The sequence below is a fragment of the Equus caballus genome, chromosome 27 (genome assembly GCF_041296265.1).
Source record: "Equus caballus isolate H_3958 breed thoroughbred chromosome 27, TB-T2T, whole genome shotgun sequence".
Classification (NCBI taxonomy): Eukaryota; Metazoa; Chordata; class Mammalia; order Perissodactyla; family Equidae; genus Equus; species Equus caballus.
The window spans coordinates 49274634-49300461 of record NC_091710.1 but is presented as its reverse complement, the minus strand read 5'-3'; the positions used below and the strand labels follow the sequence as shown (position 1 = coordinate 49300461).

General features: G+C 36.7%; 2 long non-coding RNA genes across 6 annotated transcripts in view; both read right to left on the bottom strand.

Moving 5' to 3' along the window:
- Positions 1–572, bottom strand: part of LOC138921018 (uncharacterized) — a 73501-nt gene extending 72929 nt beyond the window's left edge. For 2 of the 4 annotated variants that reach the window (XR_011433175.1, XR_011433177.1), the window contains exon 1: positions 223–572. This is a non-coding gene — a long non-coding RNA (uncharacterized lncRNA). The remainder of the gene's footprint in view (positions 1–222) is intronic. The other 2 variants (XR_011433176.1, XR_011433174.1) reach the window with 1 other exon arrangement.
- A 7952-nt stretch (positions 573–8524) lies between these two features.
- Positions 8525–25828, bottom strand: part of LOC111770939 (uncharacterized) — a 136211-nt gene continuing 118907 nt past the window's right edge. The window contains exon 4 of one of the 2 annotated variants that reach the window (XR_011433173.1): positions 8525–9227. This is a non-coding gene — a long non-coding RNA (uncharacterized lncRNA). Of the gene's footprint in view, positions 9228–18610; positions 18822–25828 lie in introns of those variants that run through there. The other variant, XR_011433172.1, reaches the window with a different exon arrangement.

Genomic DNA, 25828 nt, shown 5'->3' with positions numbered 1-25828 from the left:
AAGAAAATAACAAATCTGGAAAAAAGATGAAAAGGGGGGGAAAAGTTAAAATAGGAAACAAACATGATGGAAGGAATAAAGACAAATATATCAACACAAACTTCATTTTTGATTATCAATGTTTTCAAAGGAGAATAATAGGGGAAATTGTTCTAACAGAGATCAAAATATCACATTCTACTTTAGTAATTAAAACAGTGCTATATCCTAAGGCGAACTTACCAGTTGACGTACATTCACGCTGCTGTACACCATACGGGTATCAAAATCTCTCTTAAATGTCTTTTTTTAGCAGCAATTCCATGAAAGTGTAAAGCAAGCCTGGAGGGTGGTGGGGGGGAGGATGGCAGAGTAGCACTCCCAGAACTCGGAAGTTCAAAGAGAAAATTCCAATTCTGCCTAGTCCTTTCCCACATGATTCTGATTTGATGATGTGTGTAGATCCGCATTTAGGAGGTTATAAAGAAAATGGCATTTTATACACCTCCACTCCACGTATTCAAACTTAAATATTTTTGAAGTCTGAAAGAATCAAGATCATTTTGCCCAATCCTCTCAAAGTCTAAAGTTCTGGGTTGAGTTTATCTGGCCACTTTAGAAACCAATGACCTCTTTTCAGATTACGAAATAAGAACTAACTTTATAACACTGGAAAAATACAGCACTCTTTCCTGACACAACTCTTCCTTTTTCCTTCCCTTTTCACTCTGCCATTTATAACTATGGTCCATAATGAAGAAAATAATCCTTTTCTGTAAACATTCCCTTAATTGCAAAATAACTTCTCCTTGAGGCATCATTTCTTCTGCAGCACTGTCAAAAGAAAGATGTTCCTTCCTTCTCTCCACCCTTGTCCTCCTCTCTCGCAACAAACATGAGATGGGATCAGTATGTTTCTAGCTACTTTTAGATGATCAAGTCTCCATTCATTATAAAAACAGTTGTTTCTTTGCAGTTTCTACTTGCTAACTATACCACTTTCTATTCCATTTGTCTCTGTCCTCTACCTGCTTCCTGGTCCCTTGCCCTCGGTATTGAAAATGCTGATACGTGGTTCAGAATCTCCCTCTACCCCAAGCCGCACCATAAATGTGAACCATACAGAGATGCATGAAGACAGTTCATCTAACATCCTAGTTTCTTTGTAACTTGTCAAAGTTGTTGTGTAGGCAATCCACCCTAGCCACTCTTCTCAGGGATACATCATGGAACTACTGATCATTTGGAAATGTACCACCTGTGAAAGAAGATTTCCAACTTCCTACTACCTGATCATTAACTTCAATCCTTAAATATCACCGGTTTATCATTCTCAGTGAACCTATTTCTTAAAACATTTCAGGGCATCAGTTCGTTGACTCCCTTCCTTTCTCCCTATTAAACTATTCCTGATTTTAGCTCTATCTAGATAAGAATGGATAGTCAAGAACTTCAAACTCCTTTGACTAATAGTTTAAATGCCCTTAAGAAGTGTCTTTTTGTTTCATTTGCCCAATAAAGTCCCAACCCCGGATTAGCTCATCTGACTGTCTTCTCCACTCCTGTCCCCAGCTGCTGAGCATTATTAAAATACATGACAATACAACAAAAATTGATACCACTATAATATTCATGGTCATTGTGATCAACTGGAACCTCAACATGGGCTTACAGTCTTATGATACTTCCCTAGTACATTATATTTCTATCCTTCACTATCATATTTTGCAATTTCTCCTCTCAAACTTTCCATCTTTCCTTCTACCTTGCCGTCTCACTCTCACAAGATGACCTTGCTTCCACTTTATAAAGAATATTAAAAGTTCAGGAGGGAACTTCCTAAATCTCTTGCCTCTGTTAAAAAAAAAAAGAAAGAAATTAATCTTTCTACCTCTGGTCTGAATCATATTCCTTTCCTTCTGCTCTTCAACTTCTCTGTACTCTGCTGATTTCTTCCCATCATTGTATTCCCATCATGTATTCAAACAAACCCAAATCTTCTCTATCTCCAAAAAATGAAGTTTCTCTGACATCTTTTTCTATAATTACCACCTGTCTTCCCTATAATCACAAATTTCTTAAAATATTTTCAATATGTCATAAAGGAAGCATACGTTCTGTGAAACGTATTTTACTGTCAATGTTACTTATGTCAATAAAGGTAACACAATTGACTCAGTTGCCAAAGACTCAAGATGTAATATTCATCCTTCATATCTCCCTCTTGCTTATTCTTACATATCATTGACCAAGTTTAGTTACTTACACATCCAAACAGTTGTTCAATTTAACTTCTTTCCATCCATCATTTCTCACTTTGATTTCTGCCTCAGCCTTCGAAACGGTCTCTCTTCCTCCAGTCTTACTCTCCATGACGCCAAATGTTGCTGTCGTATGTAGGACCCTTGCATAGCTATCTCTTGTCCTCACACAGAAATCTAAATCCTTTAATGTGGCCTTCAAAATCTTCTACGGTCTGAAAAACACTTTGTATTTCTTCAGCCTTTTCTGCCATCTCTTTCCCTTCTAATTCAAAAATCTAGCAAAAGCCAATGTACTTTAGTTCTTTGATTGTGCTTTTCTTCTCTCATCCCCTTTCACCACTCTCTTTTTAGAGTATGCACTCCTTGTACATTGGGTAAGCATTTTTGCTTGTTTGACACAAAATAACAAATCAGCTACCTTCCCCTGAAACATGTATCCTTTCTCTTTTCCTCTTCAAATGATAAATACTACTCATCCTCCAATCACAGTTTAACTGTCATATAAACAGAAGAGTCTTCCTTAAGTCTTAAAACGATTAGGACCCCCACCCCAACCTATTCCTATAACACCTGCACTCCACCAATATCGTATTTTATTTACTGGATTCGTTTATACCTGTTTTGCTTGCATAATTGATAGCCTGAGGCCAGGGTCAGTAGTTGCCTGATTTACAATTGTTTACCCAATGTCTAACATAGTCAGTACATATATGTAGTAGATAATATATGTCTTGAATGAGTGAATACGTGACTGAATACATGAATAAATTTCTTTGAGCTTGAAAGAGATAATGGTTTCTATCTTCTACAGTAATCACGAAATTTGAAAATGATATTTTCCTAAGATCTTACAGATAAAGACAAATTATACAAATGCCGGCAAAGTCAAAATATAACTAAATTGAAAAGGAAGTTTTTTGTCATCTATTGTAATAATTTAATAAAACTAAATGAAAACCCATAGAATACGAAAGGGGACTTTATTTTTGCCTCTCATCAGAGTATTGGCATTATTTACTAATAATTTTTATTATTATTTTAATTGCTCTTCTATTGTTACCTCCATTTAATAAAGGTGATCTTAGAAATTGTTAGAAGTGAGCTCTTCCTTTTAAAATGTTTTTGGTTTCTTTACAGTGCCACTCTTGTAAGTGACTCTACCAGTTATAAAGTTCTAATGCCCTTGGTGAATTTCCATGGTTTAAAGAAAGCATTCATTTACAGTCTTAAACCATAGTTTAAATTCTTTGTCTTCTGTTTGTTGTTGGCAACATTGAGGAACAAGTATCCTGTTTTTCATTCACTAATTCTTAAGTGATATCATTGTCCACTCTTTTCTTTTCTCAGTATTACTATTTTTAATTGTATATATTTAAGATACATATTTGATACACATATATGATTTGATACACATATACGCAGTGAAATGAGTCCTACAATCAAGCTAATTATCCATCTCCTCACATAGAAAAAGAAGTTTATTAATCCTCTACATCATTACAGAAAATAAAAGATAGACAATAACTCCTGAAAAACATGTTTAAAAATAATGTCTTCTCAGTATATTGCTTATTTCATTTATTAATTTGACAAATATTTGTTGGCATTCCAGGCACTGTGCCATATGTTTCATAGACTAAACAACACCACGACAATGTTTTGTACATATTACATCTGATGATTTAATTCTAAAGCTAGAACTCATGTGACTTTTAAAATAAGGTCAGCACATAGCTAAGATGAAATATGAACAAAATCCTGCATGATGAAAAGAATTTAATAGCTAGAAACTTCTGACTTGTATAATTGGAATAGAAATTACATGGTAAAGAGACCCAAGAGAGTAACTACCTTGATTTAACACTGCTGGAACCTTCAGCTTTTGGCTGATGACCAGTGGAACACACAAGTATTATAAACCCAGTCACTGAAAAGAACGCTGAGACTCATTTGCCATTTTTCTTACATAAGCCAAGAATTTGCACACCATACATGAATGCAGAAAGATAGTTAAGGTAAGGTGACCCCAGAACAAATGCTGACATAATTTTCTTTAGCTGTAATCAAAGTTTTAACTCAAGACTGCAAGTAAAGGAGAATATAGGTCTCTAAAATCTGAGAAAGAACGGGAAGGGACAATGACACTCAAAATTTTTCTACCTTACTTTTTATGGACTTCATTATCTATGAAGGAAACACTATTAGGAATTACCGTCTATTACAGATACATGATCACGTATAATTTTATATATAATTATATAAAACATGAGAATAAGACAGTGTCATGCAGGTATTCAAAATGCTAACAGTTAACATTGTCATTTTACTAAAAGTAAGAAATTCCCATTATTTTTCATTAAAGAAGAAATATAACTTTCCCTATACAGTTACTCATTTGGAAGATAATGTGAAAACTAACAATTACTTGACTTTGGAAGAAGTGAAACTTTGAAAGCATTCAGATGAATTTTTTTAAGTGCGAATTTTCATTGTTTTCTTCACTTTCCATGACCTGTAGAATACTCATAGAATCTTGAAAACAAAAAGCACTTCCCTCTTCACCCTGTTCCTTGCCATTGGCAAAGGCTGCTTATTTTCACATGTTTCAAATTAGCTGAATTAACATGACTGGATTTGTTTAGCAATGACTTCAGATAACTGGGTCTTTATCAGGCATTTTTGTATACCAGCACTATTCATGATATTATCAAAGACTGAAAAACAATATTTTCAGTAAAAGCTAAGCAAAATGGCAATGGATATGACAACAACAACAGCAAATTTCTCACGAGATGCTGGTAAGAAGAGTTAGGGAAACTGAAAACTGAATTTTAAGGCTAAATATGATCTTTCAAAGAAACTATTTCAAAGGGGTGTGTGTGAATAAATATTTTCAGAGCAAGTTTCTATTAATTAGTAGTAGGCTAAACATTTTCTCTTCTACAATGTGTTTAATACTTGCGTATCATTCTATCATAATTATGAACCATAATTTATTTATCCATCCAACACTGGGATTTGCTTTATTTTCAGTATTCTATCTATGATCATGAATCACACATTTTTGTATGCATTTCCCATTATTTCCAAAGAATACGTTCATTGAGCTGCAATTGCTGGGTCACAGAGCCCTGACATATCATTTAGAATCTTGGGAGCAGGTTCCACAGTGTATTGCTCATCAGTCGTGAACAGGACCAACTGCCACCTAAAGGTGGCCCTGTGTAAATGCCCCACTGAGGTTGACCAGGTGTTATTTACAACTCAGCCTATCCTGACCCCAGAAAAACTGATTTTATAAAGCTTCCTAATCATACTCATCTTTTAGAAGTGAACCACTCCTCTGGCTTCTTCAACAAAGAAGATAATTAGTTCAAAATTAATACTAAAAATAATAAGGCAATACTATTTTTTATGTGCTTCACAAAGGGAAAAAAATCCTGACCTCAAGAAGGCTTGAAGTCCTATTTAAGGTCATTTACACTATATGGAATAACATCATATTCTTGAGGAAGTATATTGAATTATTTATTTAGCAATTTGTGATTTCAGGTCATGAGTGATATTCATTTCCATTTAAATGAATGTGAGTGAGAAAGTATGATCAGATTGTGGTGTTGCCTACTTTGTCTGAAATATTCCTTTCCATGGATAAATCAAGAAATTAATTAGAATATTGAGTAATGGTTTGGCTTAACAAGTCAGTATTAAAAGAAGGGTAAAAAAATTGACTTCCATTTCTAAATAATAGAATAAACACATGTATTTGCCTTACCTCCCTCCTGAAAATATATTAAGTTGACTATTAAAAATGTATAAATCAGTAAGAAAAAAGAGTAAGTGTAGTGATGTGTGGTAATCCACACATGTCTTTTTTCACCTCTAAGCACTCATCTTCAAGCTGCTGTGAGTATCTACTGCTGATTGGCCCACAGCTGTGTTTCTCACAGGGAAACCAGTTCTAAAATGAGACTTGGGATATGAATCAATCAACAGAAATCTAGCATGAAACACTGTTACCAGTGGTGGATGGAGAAAAGATAGCCCATGACTGCTGTAATAATGCAGTTGTTAAAACTGTCATCATCAGTGAACTGGGATGGACCAATGGTGGAAGGGAGTCCACTGGCTAGTGCAATATTTCTGCCCTTGAGAAGTATGAGAGAATAGATTATTGAATTGCTTGGCTGTGGCTGAGTACCATCAATTCAGTGAAGAGAGATAATGGCAGGCCCAGGATCATTAATCACCCATTAATGACAACATCTGAAAGCCAAAGGTCCTCTTTGCCAGCATGCGAAGAAGCTCTTTCTCCTGCAGATGGAGAGCAGACAGAATGGAGGACTGGGCTCCAGACTAAATCATGAGAGTAAAGAAGATTCAGAGAAGATTAAATACTGCGATATTTACCGCAAAGTCAGATAAGTGAAAGGACTCACAATTTTCCACAGAGTATATTCATGTATGGCTTTTAATAAAGACAAAAGATATAGTTCAGCAGGAGAAAGAGAATGTAAGCAAGTTCTCAGGGCCTAAGAGACTTCCAAGTGTAGCTACCTGGGGTCATCTTATTCTACAAGGTCGTGCTTTGTCTCTAGACTGAGCCTCCAAGATTCGTGCAAACTTGGTTTGGGGAGAGCTTCCTAAAAGTTTCTAGCAGGATCCTCCATTCCCTTATAGTCACCTAGACAAATCAGGCTGCATAATCAGTTATACCAGATGCAAGCTGTCAATAAACAAACCAGCCTAGGTCTCACTAGGAAGTTCCCCCCTTATACAGCATATTATAAATCATTAGTTAGCCTACCACCTTATCTGGCCAAGAGTCACTGCTATCCTTCCAGGTATCCCCCGAACTAAGCAAAGAACTGACACAGTCCGTCTGTCAAATAACTCCATCCTACAAAAACACTTAGCTCCAGCACGTCTCCTATGCCAGTCAAATCCCTAAGAGAAGGATTGGGACCCTGAGAATTGAGAGGTGAATATCTTAGTAGATGCAGTTTCAAACCTTGAACTCCAGATGCTCCTAACTCCACTGTCTGACAGAAGTGCCCCACTTCTCATTAGAAAATAGTGGCCACCAAGTGACATCAGCATCTGGCAACATTAGACAGGCACCTCGTTTTTGTCTCCCTTCTAACCATTCAAATTTGTCATCCATCCATGAACAAAACTGCCTCTGTGGGAGTTGTGGGATCCAGCACCATATGCCAAGCAACCCAGGAGGAGTCTTGCCCACCTATGCGGCGGGTAATAGGCATGCAGACCCTGGTATGGACTGTGGAACCGGCTCCAGCCCCTGAGGGCCGCAGTCTGGGAGCTCCGGCAGACTGTGGACTTGGGCAGACACTCATGGATGAGAGAGAGTTTGGAAAAGTCCAGCTTTCAGAGGAGAAGTTCCAGAACTCCACTGGAGAGAAAAAGCAAATGTTTGGATGCACGGGAGAGACTAAGAGGAGTTTCCTAGCATCACTTTCTCCCCAAGGTGGTACAGCTTAGCTAGAGGAGGTCGGCGTGTGAGTGCCCGGCTTCCCCAGCAGGGCACAATTAGAAACTCCAGGAAAATCAGAAGCCGTATAAGAAAATCGTGGAGGGGCCAGCCCAGTGGTGCAGCAGTTAAATTTGCGCATTCTTCTTCTCAGCGGCCCAGGGTTCGCCAGTTCAGATCCTGGCGCAGACATGGCTCTGCTTGGCAAAAGCCATGCTGTGGTAGGCGTCCCACATATAAAGTAGAGGAAGATGGGCATAGATATTAGCTCAGGGCCAGTCTTCCTCAGCAAAAAGAGGAGGATTGGCAGTAGTTAGCTCAGGGGTATTCTTCCTCAAAAAAAAAACAAAAGAAAGAAAAGAAAATCCTGGTACAAATACAAGGTTCATTAAAACATGGCATAACTTTAATAGTAATTGAAGGAATGTAAGAAAAGATCATTATTTTGACCTTGATCTAGGAAAACTCTCTTCGAGGCAATCCAGCAGGGATGATGTTGGACTTAAAATGAAGAAAACGTAATCCTGGCATATTACTCAGCTCTGAAGAGAGCATCGTTTACCAAGCCACTGTCATTTAGATGCTGTTTTATTGGTTTTCCACTTTTAAAATCAACCCACAGATAAAGCATGAAGAAAGTATAGCTACAGGATGTATATACTACCAACTACCAAAATGAGGGCACAGCTGGCAGAATAGAGGAGGCATTTTTGGAAGAAGAGAAGAGATTAGAAGGCTATGACTAGAATGGAGAAGCAGGGAGATATGATTTAAATCAACTGGAATAAAAGAGTTTTAAATATATTTTTTAATTATAATATATAATAAACAAAGGACAAATAATAGCATAACCATCAAATACATCTGCAGGAAGGGGAGGAGACTACGGCGGTCTGAATGGAGATAGATAGGGCCTTCTTTCCTGCAGTAGGATATCAGATGTTTTCAAAAGTGCGTGAGCATCAAATGACCACAGAAACTCATTCTTGGAATTTTTAAATAATTATATAAAATTCTTGAAATAGCTTGTAACTGCTTGTACTCAAAATATTTTAATGGCATCAACAAATTTGAGCAAACATTCTGCATAAGGATAATTAATTGCACTTTCGATGTCAGATTGAGACACAAGGTTAAAGTTGCAAAAAACAAAAGGAGTAATTATTTTGTGGTTGCATAAAACATTCAGTTTTACTATTGCTAAAGTCTATGTTACATCAATTATGTTAACAACTATGATGATAACTTGGATATTCCTCGTGAGAAGATAAAACTCCTGTAGGAGTTAGATGATCCATAACTATATTGCAAAATTCCTAGCTGGAGATCAGGGAGATTAAAAGCGATCTTATAGGTTTACATCATATATGGGTAGCCTGAAGTCTATTCGAAGCAGAGCAGTGTGGTTCTCTGAGATTATATCCTGGCTGAGTCCCTTACAAGCTGGTGATCTCGGGCAAGGACTTAATCCTCCTTGATCTCAATTTTCTCACCTGCAAAAACAGAGTAATATCAGTTCTTACTTAGTGATTGTGACAGTAAAATGAGTTAATTAACATGAAATTACTCAAAAATTTCTTGATGCATAATGAGCATGATTGGTAGTTATTATCATCATCCTAAAGAAGGAATGAGGCTCTATGAGTTTAACCCAGGAATAAGGTAACTATATGGAGGGCAGGAGTGTGTGTCACAGCTGCTACTGTAGCTATGTCAGCCAGCTTGAAAACTAGCCCTCTGGATGCCAGCATGTATCAGAGAGAGAGAGAGATTTAAAAATTATGAGTAACTTTTCTAACCCCTAGAACAATGGGATACAAATAATACTGCTTTGTGTCGTAGACAAGGAGAAACGTCATTCTCCATCCCTGCAGGCCTGTCCCAATTCCCCAATTTTACTGTGCACTATTATAAAGATTGGCAAAATGAAGCCTCTAGATAATGGCAGTGAACTTCTGTGGTTAGCAGAGTGGCAGGAGAGATTACTATAATGCCCGACAGGTCAGTTTGAAATCGTGTGATGTTCAGCAAGCAGGACTGCATTATGTAGAAGGGTAATGAGAGCGCCAGAGGCTAGAGGTTCCCTATATCTTTCTCAACCTGCACTCTGCCCTCATGCCTGTCCCTCTAAAACACAGACACTCTTCCCTGTCATACTCTCTGCGGAAACTGATGGCCCAGAATGTAATCGTTGCTCCAGAAACTAAATGTTAGAATTTCTCGCAAATTGACAGCTCTCCAAGGCCCCAAAGTAGTTCAGGAGACTTATAGGGTAAACCTGTTCTATTTTATCTGGGTTCATCAAATTCCCTCTCTAAATACATCCATGAGTTAAAATCCATAGTATCCAGCATAATTTATGTTCTAATATCAGACAAGTCCAAAAACAGAAATCTGTACTTCTGGGAGAAAGAATTTGTTAGAATATTCTCCTGTGTGATAGTTCTATAGATTTAATTCTACCAGACAAATAGGTGATTCTAAACATTTTATAACTATGAGAAACCCCAGCTGGCTGCTATGTCACAATCAATTTAAATGATACACTTTCTTTCAATACAGAGTTTCAAAGGGAATGTAGTGGTCAACTCAAATGTATTTCCTTCATCAAGAAAACTAAGGCTAAATTAGCTTGGATTGGAGTCACTCTCTGAGAAAGAGAGGTTTATATTTGTGAAAAATGCCCACATTTCAAATAAAATCCCAAATTTCCCTTTGCAATTAAATCCTGACTAAAATACAAAGCACTAAGCCTAGAGACCACAAAATGTCCTTGTCTTACCTTCCTTCAGAATTCCAGTATAAATGTTTCTTGGATTCATAAAACCAATCGGGATTTTTATTGGTTAATTAAATATTTTTCTTAATAGTTAAAAGGGAATAATGGATTTAAGAAATTTCAAAGCAAATGACTTTAGTCCATTTCTCTCTACTCCAAACCCCATCTGATCAGATTTACCAATTTCCTGTTTAGTCTCTTTCTATACGATGTAGATACATTTTATCATGAAAAATAAATTTAGGTAGCAAACTTTGATTCATATCTAAGAAAAATTTCAATTATACCTCTAAATAAGGAGCCAACTTTCTTGATTAGATACAAATCAACATAGTTTTTATTCTTGAGATAAATATTTTAGAATGGCTGAAAGTGGTCATTTCTTTTTTAAGCTTTTTCACCATACTACCAACTCTGACCTATACACAAAGTAGAACAATGATATTATAGAGAAAATTAGATTTAAAAGGAACAGGATTCTCTCTTAGTTCGTGAGTAATCTTTGGAGAGTTTAAGAATCTGTAACATTCTGTTCGTGCAATCTTTTGGGAAAGCTTCCTGTCCTAGTTAAGTTTCAACAGATTGTAGTCATGCAGAAACAAGCTTTGACTCCCCTGTCACTGGGCAACCGATGAACTGACCATCTGGACTCCTGGTTTGATAAAAACTTTTAGGGAGCCAGAAAAATCCTGGCAAGTAAAAGAACATCGCTCAAATGGAACTCAGAAAAATTCTCAAAGACACGTTACATTCAAACATTGTTTTATAAACAATTTGGACACTTCACACATACATAGTGCACACAGGCGTGCACACACACATACACAACTTAAAATTCCAATAGGAGGCTTTGGATTCAACAATTAAGGATGATGGTTTGGGTGACCATAGAATTTATTGTCCTAATCAGGACATTTTTTAAGTGTGAAAGGGAGTCCTATTAATGATTACACTGGGAACGCTATAAACCAGGACAATCCGGGATATATCAGATGGTGCGGTCAGCCTAACGGTAATGAAAGGAGAATTCAGAGATGTTCTCTTGGCTAAATAAATCCATGAAAAGATACAAAGTATTGATGGCTGACAAATGAATTCAGTCATAGTTGCATTTTTATGTTACCTCTAAAAATAACACATCCCAAGGTTCGCCCTAGCTATGATCTAATAATTTATCTATCATAAATTTTGACCAATTTTCCAAATCTGAAAACGGCCTCCAGAGAAAATCCCTTGCCAGTAGATTTATTTGGATCCTGCTTGATGTGGTAGAACCAAACCCTTGCCAAATGCGTAATCACAAGTATAATTCCTACAGCATGAACTCTACACAATCTAAAGGGAAGCACTATCTCCACACAGTGGAAGACCTGTTAAAACTCAGTATTCCAAGGGAACAATTAATCCTGAGCAATCTTTCAAAAGGATTGGGTTATTAATTTGGAATTTGGTCTCGCTGCTATAGAAACTTGGAGGGATACAACAGTGATTTTTCAGTCTTTCACCAAAAAGAATCCATGCAAGAAGGAAGCTGAAATGGTCCAGCAAGAGAATGGCATGAGGTCTTTGCCTTGTGAAGAATGTGGAAGAGGCCTGGTCCCGAAGGGCAGTGAATCCTCAGAGACAAAGCGAGGAGGGCTGCAGGATCCAAGGGTGCCTGAACTCAGCCGCCCTCTTGCAGGCCACGATCAGAAGATAAAACATCCTTCAAAGCACGAGGCAGCGATAATGTCTGAGATCTGAGGAATAATGACCACAGTAATACAATCCTTGGAAAAATTCCTAGTGGCCAAGTTTGCATGGAGGAACTGGAAACCATAGCTTCCCTTATATGAATAGACGGTCTAGGCTGAGGGTATCTTGTGCCGGACCACACCTCTTCTAAGGCTGCAATCATTACTGCAGCAAACAGCGTTTAGCACTTTACCTTGATCTCCTTGTGTCTCTCCTGCTTTTTGCTCTGGGGCATGGGACAGGTTGTGCACGTGTAGTCATGCGTCACTTAACTGCAGGAATACATCCTGAGAAATGCAGCGTTAGGCGATTTTCGTCATTGTGCGAACATCATAGAGTGTACTTACATAGACCTACTTGAACATTCTATGTTCTATGCCTGAAACTAATATAATATTGTGTGTCAATTATACTTTAGTGAAAGAAAATCCAGTTAGTTCTATATTTAATTCCCTACTAAAGATAAAGTCAAATTCCCTAAAAATTAAAGCTCCCTAACCTTTCTCATATGGTATCATTTTTTTTAATAGTCAGAAGTCCACTGAAATGCTACTTTGTTGGGGGACGACCCCAGGTGCACTGAACAGGTATCCATACGTTACCACGTCTACAACATTGGTCTGGAGAGAGAGGTTCTAACAGTCATCTCAAAACGCTGTTTATTTCTTTTAAGTGTTTTCCACTGTCCTGTCAGTAAAGATAAATGAGATTAATGTTAAATTTTTGCAATGAGATATTGTCTGTAGGATTGCTTTGGAAATTTCTTTGCCCCTAAAAATTGAAGCTAATTGGAAGTAATTTGGCTAAGCTGAAATATTATTACATTCAACAAAAAAAAAACCTTGAAAATATATCTTACTTGAATGCGTACAAATCTTTCAACAATGAGAATAGAGTTAACTGAACTATAAAAATAGATAGTCATGCAGGAAAAATGCAGAAGAATGGGAAACCAAACACCATCTTAATAAAAATAAATGAAGACAGATTGGACCACAATACCTCATGGAAATGTATTTGGTTAATCATTACTATGAAAATGGATATACCTCTGTCAAAAAAAGAGAGGTGAATTAAACAGGAGAAAAATTATCTACACAATATGGAAGAAAAAAAATGATGCTTCATTGCATAAAAACACATCAATTCTTCCTATTACAAACTCCCCAATGCAAAGAAAACAAAATAAGCTGGAATCTAAACAGCATGATATTAACCGGAAATTTAAATTCACATAAACAGTTTGCTATGTTCAAGGCAAATATTGGAAATATGAGGATGAGTAGGAATCGGCTTCTACATTCAAACTGCAAGTTCCTACTTACCTCATTAATGAAGAAAAAAACAAATGGAATTAAAGAACTAATATAATTTCCCTGACCTTTATATCACCCATCCCCACCAAATTAATAGTTTTTCTGTATATATTGAGTCATGTGACCAAATTCCAAGTTCACTTCTCTTTCATGCATCTTGTAGGCAAGTGTTAAAAATTTATTTATTCATATGGAAAATATTCTAAGGTTCAAAATATCTACAAGGAATTCTATTTTGGTTCTACATGCCAAACCAAAATTGTCATTTGTAAAGGACTATACAACTTCAGAATTTTCTGGTTCAAGCTCTTCCATGTTCAGGTTTTTACTGGTCTGTGCAGGGCTTTGAAAGAATTCTGGAAACATCTGTATGCAAACACCACTGCCGTGAGCACAGGAGAGACAAGAGGAGTGAGAGGTAGTTCACTTTTTGAACCTTGCTTTTCCCTCTTCTCTCTCTTTCTCTCTCCCTCCCTCTCTCTTTCTCCATTTAGGAGTGAGGGTGATTGACAGTGACAGGGACAGCATTGAAACAGATCTGAGTCAAGAGGAGAATCTCTGAAGATAATACCTTCAAATTCATAAGTGTGTGAATTCATGAGCATGTGACTCACAAGCATGAATAGGGATAATCTCTGAGATTCACTCTCCTCATCAAGAAACTCCACAGGCACTTAGAGTCCTTTAAGTTCTAGGCAGAGGGTGTCTACCGCTGAGGGAAGGGCAGGAGAGCTCATAGACCCCCCTGAGGTCAAAACACTGGGGCCCCGGTGAAGTCTACGGTAGGACAGGAGAATGAGACCTTGGATTCCAAGTTCTGTTCATCTCAATAGGACAAAGAGATTGTAAATGCTAGTCATTTTCCCTGTAACTGTCATATATCTATCAAAAGAAGAAACTGAAAAATGCACTAAAATATTGGGAAACCTCCTGAATATATAGATGATATAGTTGAAAAATACTATTCAATTTCATTCAAATTATCTCTGTAGTACATAAAGTTTTTTCCACTAGTATGAAAGGCACAGTTTTAAAGAAATCAACTTGCATTTCAGTTTCTCAGCCTCTTTCCAAGTGTTTATGCTTTGAACTCTGCACCACTGACTCTGACCTCTTCTCTTACTATCCCTGTTTTTCTCATTCCAGCCATCACATTTTCCCTCTTGTTTCTCCAACGTGTCAGACATGATCACACCTCAGGGTCTTTGCATAGGCTGTTCTCTCTGTTCAGAACTCTCTTCCCCAGAAAGTGTCTCCTTTAAGTATCTGTTCAAATGTCACATACTCAATAAAGTTAATCACCCTCTTTAAAAGTGCAGCCATCCTCCCCGAAACATCACATTCTTGACTCTCTCTTACACTTCTCTACTTTTTTTTTCCTTTTTCCGTTTCACTTATCTTTTACTTACATAACTTATAATTATCTCATTCATTAGATCTATTTTTCATCTCCTCCAGCTAAGTGTAAGCTCCACGTGGAAGGAGTCTGTATTTCTTTTATTCACTAAAGTATCTCAATTCCCCGGAAATTCCTGGTGCAGAGTAGGCACTCGTGATCGTGATCAACAAAGATTTGCTGAATCAGTGAATGAGTGACTCTTTCATTCATCCTGAATCTTACTCTAAATATTGGTAGGTGTTGAGAAGTGGAATGACTCTCAGTGAGAAAAACATCTGCTGAAATTCAAGTTCTTCCAATCATTATTTCCAGTGAAACTAAAGGACATTTAAAAAAAAATCTTTAGAGGACGGCCGAAAGAAGTGCATGACAATATAGAGATTTCCCAAATTATTTTAGGTTGTACATGAGAAAAATATTTAAGACCACTGGCCAAGGAAAGAATCCAGGAGGAAATTATGGAAGATAGTGGGAAACTGCTCACCACATCCATTTCCTCTTTTATCTGAGGATATAGTTGTTACTGACACCACATTACTGAGTCCCAGCCAACAGAACATGGGAGAAACTGATATGCATTGCTTCCAGAACTAGTCCTTTAAAAACTGCTTCCTTGCAATTCTCCATGCCCATTCTCCTTCACTGGCTTGATGTAGGCAAGCCTGGTCACCCAGGAAGCCACCTGTTGAGCATTGTAGAGCTACAAGATGAAGGAAGTCTGGGTCCAAGAATCACTGCTTGGAGACAGTTGCCTGCCATCATGAATACCCATCCGGACTTTCCATCAACATGAAGTATACTTCTCTTGTTTTAAATTACTGAGAATTTGCAGTTCATGTATTAGGGTAGCTAGCATCACTTTAAGAGATACAGGAATGTTCCCACTACGTAAATTAGGAAAAATTTTCTTTCAGAGACTAAAATTCTAGCAGAGGTAAACATGCAGGATCCAGATGGAAGTCTGAGAACCCAGAAGATAGGAAAGATGTTTTTCCTTGCAATGCAACATCACATATGGTGAAGGCTTCAATAAATGTTTCTAATAAGCCTCCTCTCATCAATAGAACTCATCTTTATGATATTTTTGTGAAAGTAGGGAGAACAGCTGGATTGTTTGAAAAACTTGCCTCAGAAAGGGATGAGACAGGAAGCTCGTGGGTGAATTGTGAAGGTCTTCATCGTACCATCATGGGACTATTTTTAAAAGGCTCTAGGTTTTTTGGAAAATTCCTTCTTGAATCAGGTTTGGTTTTTAGCAGACAATTGCTTACCTAAGCTCGGCCACTAGAACTTAAGATTCTAATCATTACATAAATCCACTCCATAAAGAAGCCCTCATTAACTATTTTTTTCAGTTAGAATAAGTTTTAACAAGACAAATCACTAACAAGTCTTCAATTTAGTAAAAGGAGATTTCGAAAGTAGTAGACTCCAAAAATAATACATTTATAAATCTGGATCATCTGGAGCTTCAAAAGAGTTTTAACATAGGAATCTTTTTCTGAGTCATAAATTCACATATCCTAGAATAGAAACATCTGTGAAACACAATTATTTCATTTGTATTTGCTGGTGTAAAACTAGGAAATGGTCAAGCAGCTTAAATTATCCGCTGCTAGAGGGAACATTAAAATGATATTCTTAATTCACACCTCTATCTAGAGACATTGTGTATTTTTGTCACCCAAAATAACTATAGCCTCTTCGGGAAACTAAGGGTGAATATTTTAAATAGCGTCATGCAAGGTTCTGACACCTACCTGTCATGTCCCCGTATTACGTATCCTCATGATAATTCACTTTTTCACATCATGTGAAAGGATAATTGGTTCCAGAAAGAAGTAAGGATTTATATCAGCAAAACCAGTAACAAAAGAGAATGGCTCTGAATCTATGGGAACAGATGTTGCCTCTGCCTATAATGTCCCTCTTCCCTTCTCTTCACTCTCAGAGACTCAAATACCACCACTTTTGTAATCACTCTTTTTCCCTCTTTACACATAATCAGTCCTTCTTTTGTACTCCCTGAGAAGTTCGTTTGCACGTTGATTTATCATTTAGATTAGTGTATTATAATTCCTAAATTTCTGACTTGTCTAACCAATTGTAAATTCACATTTTCTTCTTCCTTGCGTCTCAGTATTTTATACACTAGCATAGCAGCAGATTCTCAAAGGATATTTGCTAAAGCAGTGACTTTTTTCCTCAGTAACACCATTTTATGCCATTCATTGCATATTATATTCTCCCATATAATTAAAGGTATTTATAAAAAATATTTATTCATGAAAATGTGTTTGTATAAAATTCAGTAGCAAATTACTGGGGCTTAATAGCAGCAGAATAAAAGCAGGCTAGAGAGTTGTATGGAGCATCAAGGAATGAATCCGTAATTGGCTCCAGAGCCTACCCAAAAGACCCACAGAGTGGAGGCTGTAAGAAGGTGCCTGGAGATTGTAGAATCAATAGCAGAAGCCACAAGTATCCATACACCATGAAATTAAGCAGAAACAATGAATATGAGAGGAGAAAGGTATTCAGTAGCGGCAAGAGCAGTAAAAGCAGAGAGAGAACAACTGAGTCATCACAAAAGCGGAACAACAGCGGAACAGCATTGACGGGAAGGGCATAGACTTGCTGTTGAGAAAATGAGAGACTGCTTGCTAATGTGGCACTACCTACACAAAAACATTCTCATGTCTATTTTCCTAATTCCCATCACATCCTTAGAATAAACTCCTACCGTCCAAGCTGACCCAAGTTTACTTCTGTTCCTTGAAATCTGAGAGATCCTAACAAAACGTACTGATATGACGAATCACTTAAATCAATGTGTTTTTTTCTACCTACTTCCACAAACAAGTACCAAACTCTTGACATTTTTTTCCCCAGGAAAACAATGTCCTAGATCTTTCACTTGATTCTCCTGCAGTTGGGACATTGAACAGATTTAACTCCTCCCCTCATCTTACCGTCCGTGTTTGGTTGCCAACTTCTAACAGTTTTACTTCTGTTCTAAATCTCAAAATATTTCCTCCATCTCTGCTTTCATTAGTTAACATCTTTCTTCAGATTCATTTAAGTCTTTCAAAATGATCTGTGTGTATTTATTATTTCTTTGCTCTAATCCAAAAATACCTGAAATAAATAAGTAAATAAACACCATTTGACAATAACTATGGCTAAGTACTACTACATATCCAAAGCTTAATAAGACAAAGCTGTCACCTAAAGAAGTCTCCAAATCATTACAGAAAAAATAGATTTGTATGAAATCAATCACTATAAATTGAGATGTATTTTCAAGTCAATGAACAGTGCTTACTGAGAGGAAAGATGGGGGAGAAATTAACTCTGTCAGGGGGATAATATGAGGCCAGAGGAAAAATAACATTGAGAGACACTGAAAGGTCAGATGTCATTATTAGCAATATACCAACGATTCTGCCAGATTTGTTATTCTGAATAACAGTACTTTTTGTTTTCTTTTGGCTGATGAAGATTAGCGCTGAGCTAACATCTATGCCAATCTTCCTCATTTTATATGTGGGCCACCACCACAGCATGGCGGATGGGTGGTATAGGTCTGTGCCCAGGATCCGAACCCACAAACCCAGGCCACTAAAGCAGAGCATGACAAACTTAACCACTAGGCCAAGGGGTTGGCCCCTGATTAGTAGAACTTTTATTAAAATAAAAATAAAAATAAATTCAAGTTTGAAAAATATTTAAAATAATTTAACCAAAGTTGGCTTGGTGGTAGGCAGTGAAATTTGGCGGTCAACAGATGACAGGGGTTGTGTGAGAAGGCCAACTATCTTCTGTATATTTGAGGGCCAATGGGATCTTTCAATATTTCCTGTCAGAGAGAGGAAAGCAGAATTATGTTAGCATCATGAAGGCATAAGATATTCCTCATTTTGTCCCTTCCCCCAACAACAAAAATTCAGCATCCATTCATGGACAAAAGGGCCTTTGAGGTAGCTATGGGGTCCAGCACCATGCACCAAGGAACCTGGGAGGAGTCTCATCGCCCCACGTATCAGGTAATAGGCAGACAGACCTCAGTCCTTGCTACAGACCCTGCAGTGTCCTGTGAACCAGCTCCAGGCTTTCTCAGCAGTGATCCAGGAGCCCCTGACTTAGACAATCACCCACGGATGACAGAGACCTTGTGGAAGTGCAGGTTCCCAAAGAAGTTCCAGCATTTCATTGGAGTAAAAAATATGAGTTTGGATACATCATGGTAGTTAGTAAAAACTTGAGGAAGTGATTGTTACTTCAAATGAAAAGACACCAACACAAAACTTCAAAGGACATGAACAATCAAGACACCATAAAAGCATCACCATATTTTTGACACCAGAAAACTATCACAATAATCTTCCTGTAACCAAACACAAAGACATGGAGATCTGTGATTTCCCAGTTAAAGAAATGAAAAACGTTGTTTTAAGGAAATCCAATGAGCCTCAAGAAAACACAGAAAGACAGTTCAACAAAACCAGGAAAACAATACATGAACAAAATGAGAAGTTTAATAAAAACTTAGAAATTATCGAAAAGAACCAAACAGAAATTATGGAGCTGAAGATACAATGAATGAGGTGAAAAATTCAATAAAGAACATAAACAGCAGACTTGAACTAGCAGAAGAAAGAATCTGTGAGATTGAAAACAGCAACACTGAAATTATCCAGTCAGAGAATTAGAAATAAAAAAGAATGAAAAGAGAGAAGAAAGCATACATGATCTATGAGATATCAGAAAAAGAATTGCATGATGAATTTTTGGAGTTCTGGAAGGATATGAGAGAGAGAAGAGAGCAGAAAGCTTATTTAAAGAAATAATGTCTCAGAGCTTCTGAAATCTGGAACATTTCAGATATCTTAGTTCATGAAGCTCATAGATCACCAAACAAAATCCACAAAAAGAGACCCTCTCCAAGACACATCATAATAAAACTGTCAAAAATCAAAGACAAAGAGAGAATCTTAAAATCAACAAGAGATAAAAAGCTTGTAACTAAAACCTTATAGGCCAGGGAAGAGTGGGAGGATATATTCAAAGTGCTGAAAGAAAAAGCTTGCCAACCGAAAATGGTTTACCCAACAAATCTGTCCTTCAGAAAAGAAGGAGAGATAAAGACTTTCCCAGACAAACAAAATCTGGGGGTTTTCATCACCACTAGAGCTGCCTTACAAGAAATGCTGAAAGGGGTTTTTTAAGCTGAAATGAAAGGGTGCTAATTAGTAACATGAAAATACTCAACACACTGGTAATGGCAAGTATATAGTCAACTTCAGAATACTCTATACTGTAAAATGGTAGAGTACTAAAGCTTAAAGGATAATTGTAAGATCAAAATCATGAATGGGAGAGGAGCAAAAGGCTTGAGTTTTTGTATGCAAATGAAGTTAAGTGGTTATCAGCAAAAAATAGACTGTTACATCTACAGGATGTTTATGTAAGCCTCTTGGTAATCACAAAACAAAAGCCTACAGCAGATTCACAAAAGATAATGAGAAGGAAATCAAAGCATACCACTACAGAAAATCATCAGTTCACAAAGGAAGAGAGCAAAAGAGGAAGAAGAGAACAAGGGAACCTCAAAACAGCCAGAAAACAATTATGTAGTCCTTACATGTCAATAATTACTCTAAAAAAAATAGAAAAGATCAACAAAACTAAGATATAATTTTTTGAAAAGATAAGCAAAATATACAAACCTTTAGGTAGACTAAGAAAAATTGTTAAAATGACCATACTACCCAAGCCAGCTATTGATTCAATGCAATCCCTATCAAAATTGCAATGTCATTTTTCACGGAACTCGAAAAAGGATCCTAAAGCTTGTCTGGAACCACAAAAGATCCCGAATAGCCCCAGCAATCCTGAGAAAGAAGAACAAAGCTGGAGGCAGCACATCTCCTGATTTCAAACTATACTACAAAGCTATGATAATGAAAACAGTTTGGTACTGGCACAAAAATAAACACATAGACTAATGGAACAGAAGAGAGAGCCCAGAAATAAACCCTCACGTATATGAATAACTAGTGTTTGACATGGGAGCCAAGAATATACAATGGGGAAAGGATAGTCTCCTCAATAAATGATTTTGGGGAAAACTGGATAACCACATGAAGAAAAATGACTTTGGACCCCACCCTTGATATCTGATCACCCCCAGCATCTGATCAAATTCTTTATCCCCCACCATCCCTCAGGTGACATCTGATCACCCTGGCCTGCCTTATGCAAGAATCTCAACTGTTTAGCCAAAATCCCCCTTATCACCAATGTTTCCCCTTAGTAATTTTCCATGCACTGACCCCTAACCTGCTCCTTGGCCATAAATTCCCACTTGTCCATGCTGTATTTGGAATTTAGCCCAGTTCTAGACTGAGGTATCTTTTCCCCTATTGTGATAGTTCCTCAATAAAATCTGTTTTTACCACTTTAGCTACTGTCCAGCTCTGGTTTTCTTTAATGGTAGATTAAAAATAAAAGGATAGAGGGGCCCGCCCAGTGGTGCAGCGGTTAGCTTTGCACATTCTGCTTTGGGGGCCCAGGGTTCACCAGTTCAGATCCCTGGTGCAGACATGGCACCTCTTGTCAAGCCACGCTGTGGCAGTGTCCCACATAGAACGTAGAGGAAGATGGGCACGGATGTTAGCTCAGGACCAGTCTTCCTCAGGAAAAAGAGGAGGATTGGCAACAGGTGTTAGCTCAGGGCTAATCAAAATACATAAATAAATAAGTAAAAAATAAAAGGATAGAAAATCACATTCCACGCAAACGCTGACCAAAAGAAAATGAAAATAGTTATAGTAATATGAAATTATGTTGACTTCAGAACAAGGAAAATTACCAGAATTTTTAAAATGATTAAAAGCTCAATCCATCAATAATATGTAACAATTTTAAATGTGTCTTCATCTAAAAATGGAACTTCTAAATACATAAAGCAAAATCTGTCCCAACTTAAAGGAAAAATAGACATAGCCACAATTACAGTTGGAGACTTTAACACCTCCTTCTCAGTAATTGATACAAAAGGCTGGCAGAGATTCAGCAGGAATATAGAAAATATTTTTAAATTGGACTTCATTAAAATAAAAAACTTTGGCTCTGCAAAAGACGTTGTTTAGGGGATGAAAAGCCAAGTGGCAGTCTGAGAGAAAATAATTGCAAATCGCATACCTAAGAAAAGATTTGCATCCGGAATATATAAATAACTTTCAAAACTCAGTAATAAGAAAACAAATGACCTAATTTCTAAAACCAGGCAAATGATTTGACAGACACTTCACAAAAGATATATGAATGTCTAGTTAGTATATGGAAAGATGCTCAACATCTTTTGTCACAATGATTAACCAAAATAAGAGCTGCAATGGGTCCTCAAAAATGAAATAGTGTTCAGTTGGCTAAACTATTTAAATGCTAGAAAAACAAAATATCAAAATACCAGAAGCTCAAAGTCTTACAATAAAATATTTACAACTTTCCTTTCACTTTATATTGTAAAAAAGATAGAAATAACAGGAATATCTTAGAGTGTAGTCAAAGTTCTAAAATGAAAATACGTGAAATATTATATCATTGTGCTTTCCCCTATTTTCATATGTTTGTTGCTGATATATTATTGCCATCTCCAAAATAAAGATAGAGTAGCAAATAAGGCAAATTGCACTTTTCTCTATGCTAGTGACTAAGAAAATGTATACTTAATATAACACAGAGTATATGAAATCTAAAGCCTAAGAATTCTAATAATTTCCAAATATTTCCACTATTTGGGTATACAGAACATTTTTGCTAGGGTGAATTCATTCTCAAAGTCTAACTTGGTTTAGATCTTAACAAATAATTTTTTTCAGTTCTAATACCCTGTACTGGTATATTGTGCAGAAAATATACACATCTCGTATACTTCTAGATGGAATGTATATTAGTTAAAGAAAAAATTCTAGGAGTTTTTTAATATTTAAAATAATTAAAAGAATCGTGTCATCTTCAGCATATAATTGTTAACAATTATTAAATAATATTGAGTACATAATATATCCTAGGCACTTTGGCAAATGATTGAAATTCATTATCTTCATGAATCATTTCAACGAATGTATGAAATAGGCAAATTTTTATTATATACATTTTATCTATAAGAAAATTGAGTTTGGAGAGTCTTGTCCAAAGTCATACAATTACTATAAATAGACCCATGAGCAGCTAATTAGATATAAAGTACTGCGCGTTGTACCTCTCTAATAGTAAATGCTTAGTAAACAAGAGTTTTCTCAAAATACCTTTAAATAATTATTTTTGTACTCAATTTTTAAAAGGTCACTAGCTGGAACTCATTTATTTGGATAAAATTCAGGAAAATGATTGTGGGTATCTCTTGACGGCATTATTTGCAAGAGCAAATGTAACAAAAGGATCATATTTAATAGTGAATATTGTGTAACCAGCCTGGTGGCTGACCTCAGAATATCTATGAGGAAAGCAGAAGCATTTCCAGGGGCCAAGAAGAAAACAAGGCATTGGTTAGAAGGGAGAGAATTAAATTTCTTGGTTCTGATGAGAATAGAGATTGGGAAGTGTTACTACTATGCTTACAACATCCCTTGACCTTTTGCTAAAGATGAAGAAATGAATTGTGTGTTTCCTTTTCTGCATGCTTTCCTTCTATTTTTCTACTCAATTTTCTAAATTAAAAAGTACTGACTGGACCATGTGTTTACTAATAAACGGTTTCATTTTTATTTATTTATTTGCTGAGGAAGATTCACACTGAGCTAACATCCACTGCCAATCTTCCTATTTTTTTTGTTATGTGAGCCACTGCCACAGCATGGTCATTGACAGATGTGGTCCATGTCCAGGAATTGAACACGGGCCACTGAAGTGGAATGAGCCGAACTTAACCACTAGGCCACCAGAGCTGGCCTGAGAAACTGTTTTATTATCTTAACATCCATATTGCCTTCTTTTCTATGTTTCCAATTTAAATGTCATTCTAATCCCTGAATTTGTACCTCCATATAATGGGAGATACAGGGAACACTCCCCAATCTTCTCCATAATAATTTTTTTTAAATGCAAACAGCCCACTCTACTTTCACTGTTATAAATGAGTTTAATGGAAGAAGAGCTGGCTGGCTAATATCTAATTATAGTGGCATAAATAGTAACATTACCATCACCTCTGCTTTCTTGCACTGTTGCTCTCCTGGTACCTTCTGTGACCTCTTGTCTACAGACAATAGGTCATTGATCTGTAATAACTGCCATTAATTAAGAAGACTGCAGATTTGTTTCCTAAATCTCCTTTAGAATAAATGTCCTGATGTTAATTGCCTTATTTTTTTGCACTAGGTTAATTTTCCTTTCCTTTCAAAATAGGACAAAAGAAAAGCTGCAGCCTAGCCAAGAAATTTATCTTCAGCAGAAATTACTGACATGAACTGTTAAATATTTCTTAAACCTGTCTCATTATCCTGGTTAATTTGCCACCAGTCATTAAGTTTATAGAAAATATCAACAGAATATCAACAAAATTCTCCTTTCTAAAGTATGTGACATATTAAATACATCTTCCCTTCTATATTAGTCTCTTCAATTTCTATGCCAAATAGGAAAATGACATACCTCACTCTGAGTTTTGAGTTGTCAAATAGTAGCATCTCTAGATTTCCTCCTCCGACAAATCTAGTATTCTCCCTTCGAAATTCATGCTCCTCATGAAAAAAACTTCTATTTTCTGTTTGAAAATAGTATCTGACTAGAAACTCCTTATGCAGTACCAACCTACTTTCTGCCATCCATATCCTCCACAAATCTGGTACTAAAAGATAAACTGAGGCATATTAAAAGTTCTGAGAATTTGTTGGAGCAAAAATTGATTCAAATCAGCATCCAGTCTAGCAGATAGAAAAGGGCTCCAAGGGGCTGTACAAAATGAAAGACTTTTATATGCAGAAGGGAGCGGAAACAAGGAAGTGATGCTAGTCACAGGCAGTGATCAATTGACAATAAATGTATGGAAGAAAAATATATCATGAAAAATAAGCCGGAATGGCAATTTTAATATAAGATAAAATAGACTTTAAGGCAAGATTATAACCAGAGATAAAAAGAGACATTGCATAACCATAGATGCATCTAATAACAGAGTTTAAAATACATGAAGGAGTAGCAGGAGCCTTGAAGGCATGGTGCCAAATGAAAGAAGCCAATCTGAAAAGGCTACATACTGTATGGTTCTAAATATATGACATTCTGGAAAAGGCAAAACTGTGGAGGCAATAAAAAGGTCAGCGATTGTCAGAGATTGGAGGGGTGAGGGAGGAGTGAATAGGCAGAGCACAGGGGATGTCAAGGCAGTGAAACTATTCTGCATGATAGAGGAGTGGTGAATAGAGGTTATTATACATTTGTTGAAACCTACAGAATGACAACACCAAGGGTGAACCATAATGTAAACTACAAACTTTGGGTGATGATGTGTTAATGTAGGTTTATCGATCATATAAAGGTACCATTGTAGTGCAGGATGTCACTTGTGGGGGAAGTGTGCATTTGTGTGGACAGGGGTACATGGGAAATCTCTTTACTTTCTGCTCCATTTTGCCATGAACCAAAAACTGCTCTAAAAAAATAAAGTCTATTAAAAAATACAAAGATAAAAAATCATGAAAATTTAGATTACATAGTCAAATTTCTTGAGAAACTTTTACCAAAACTTGCGACAAGAAAAAATATTACATCTCACTAGTTCTATATTTACTATAATCATTGAAACCATAATTAAAGAACAAGTCAGGCTCAAATGGCTTCAAGAAAAGGAAACAATAA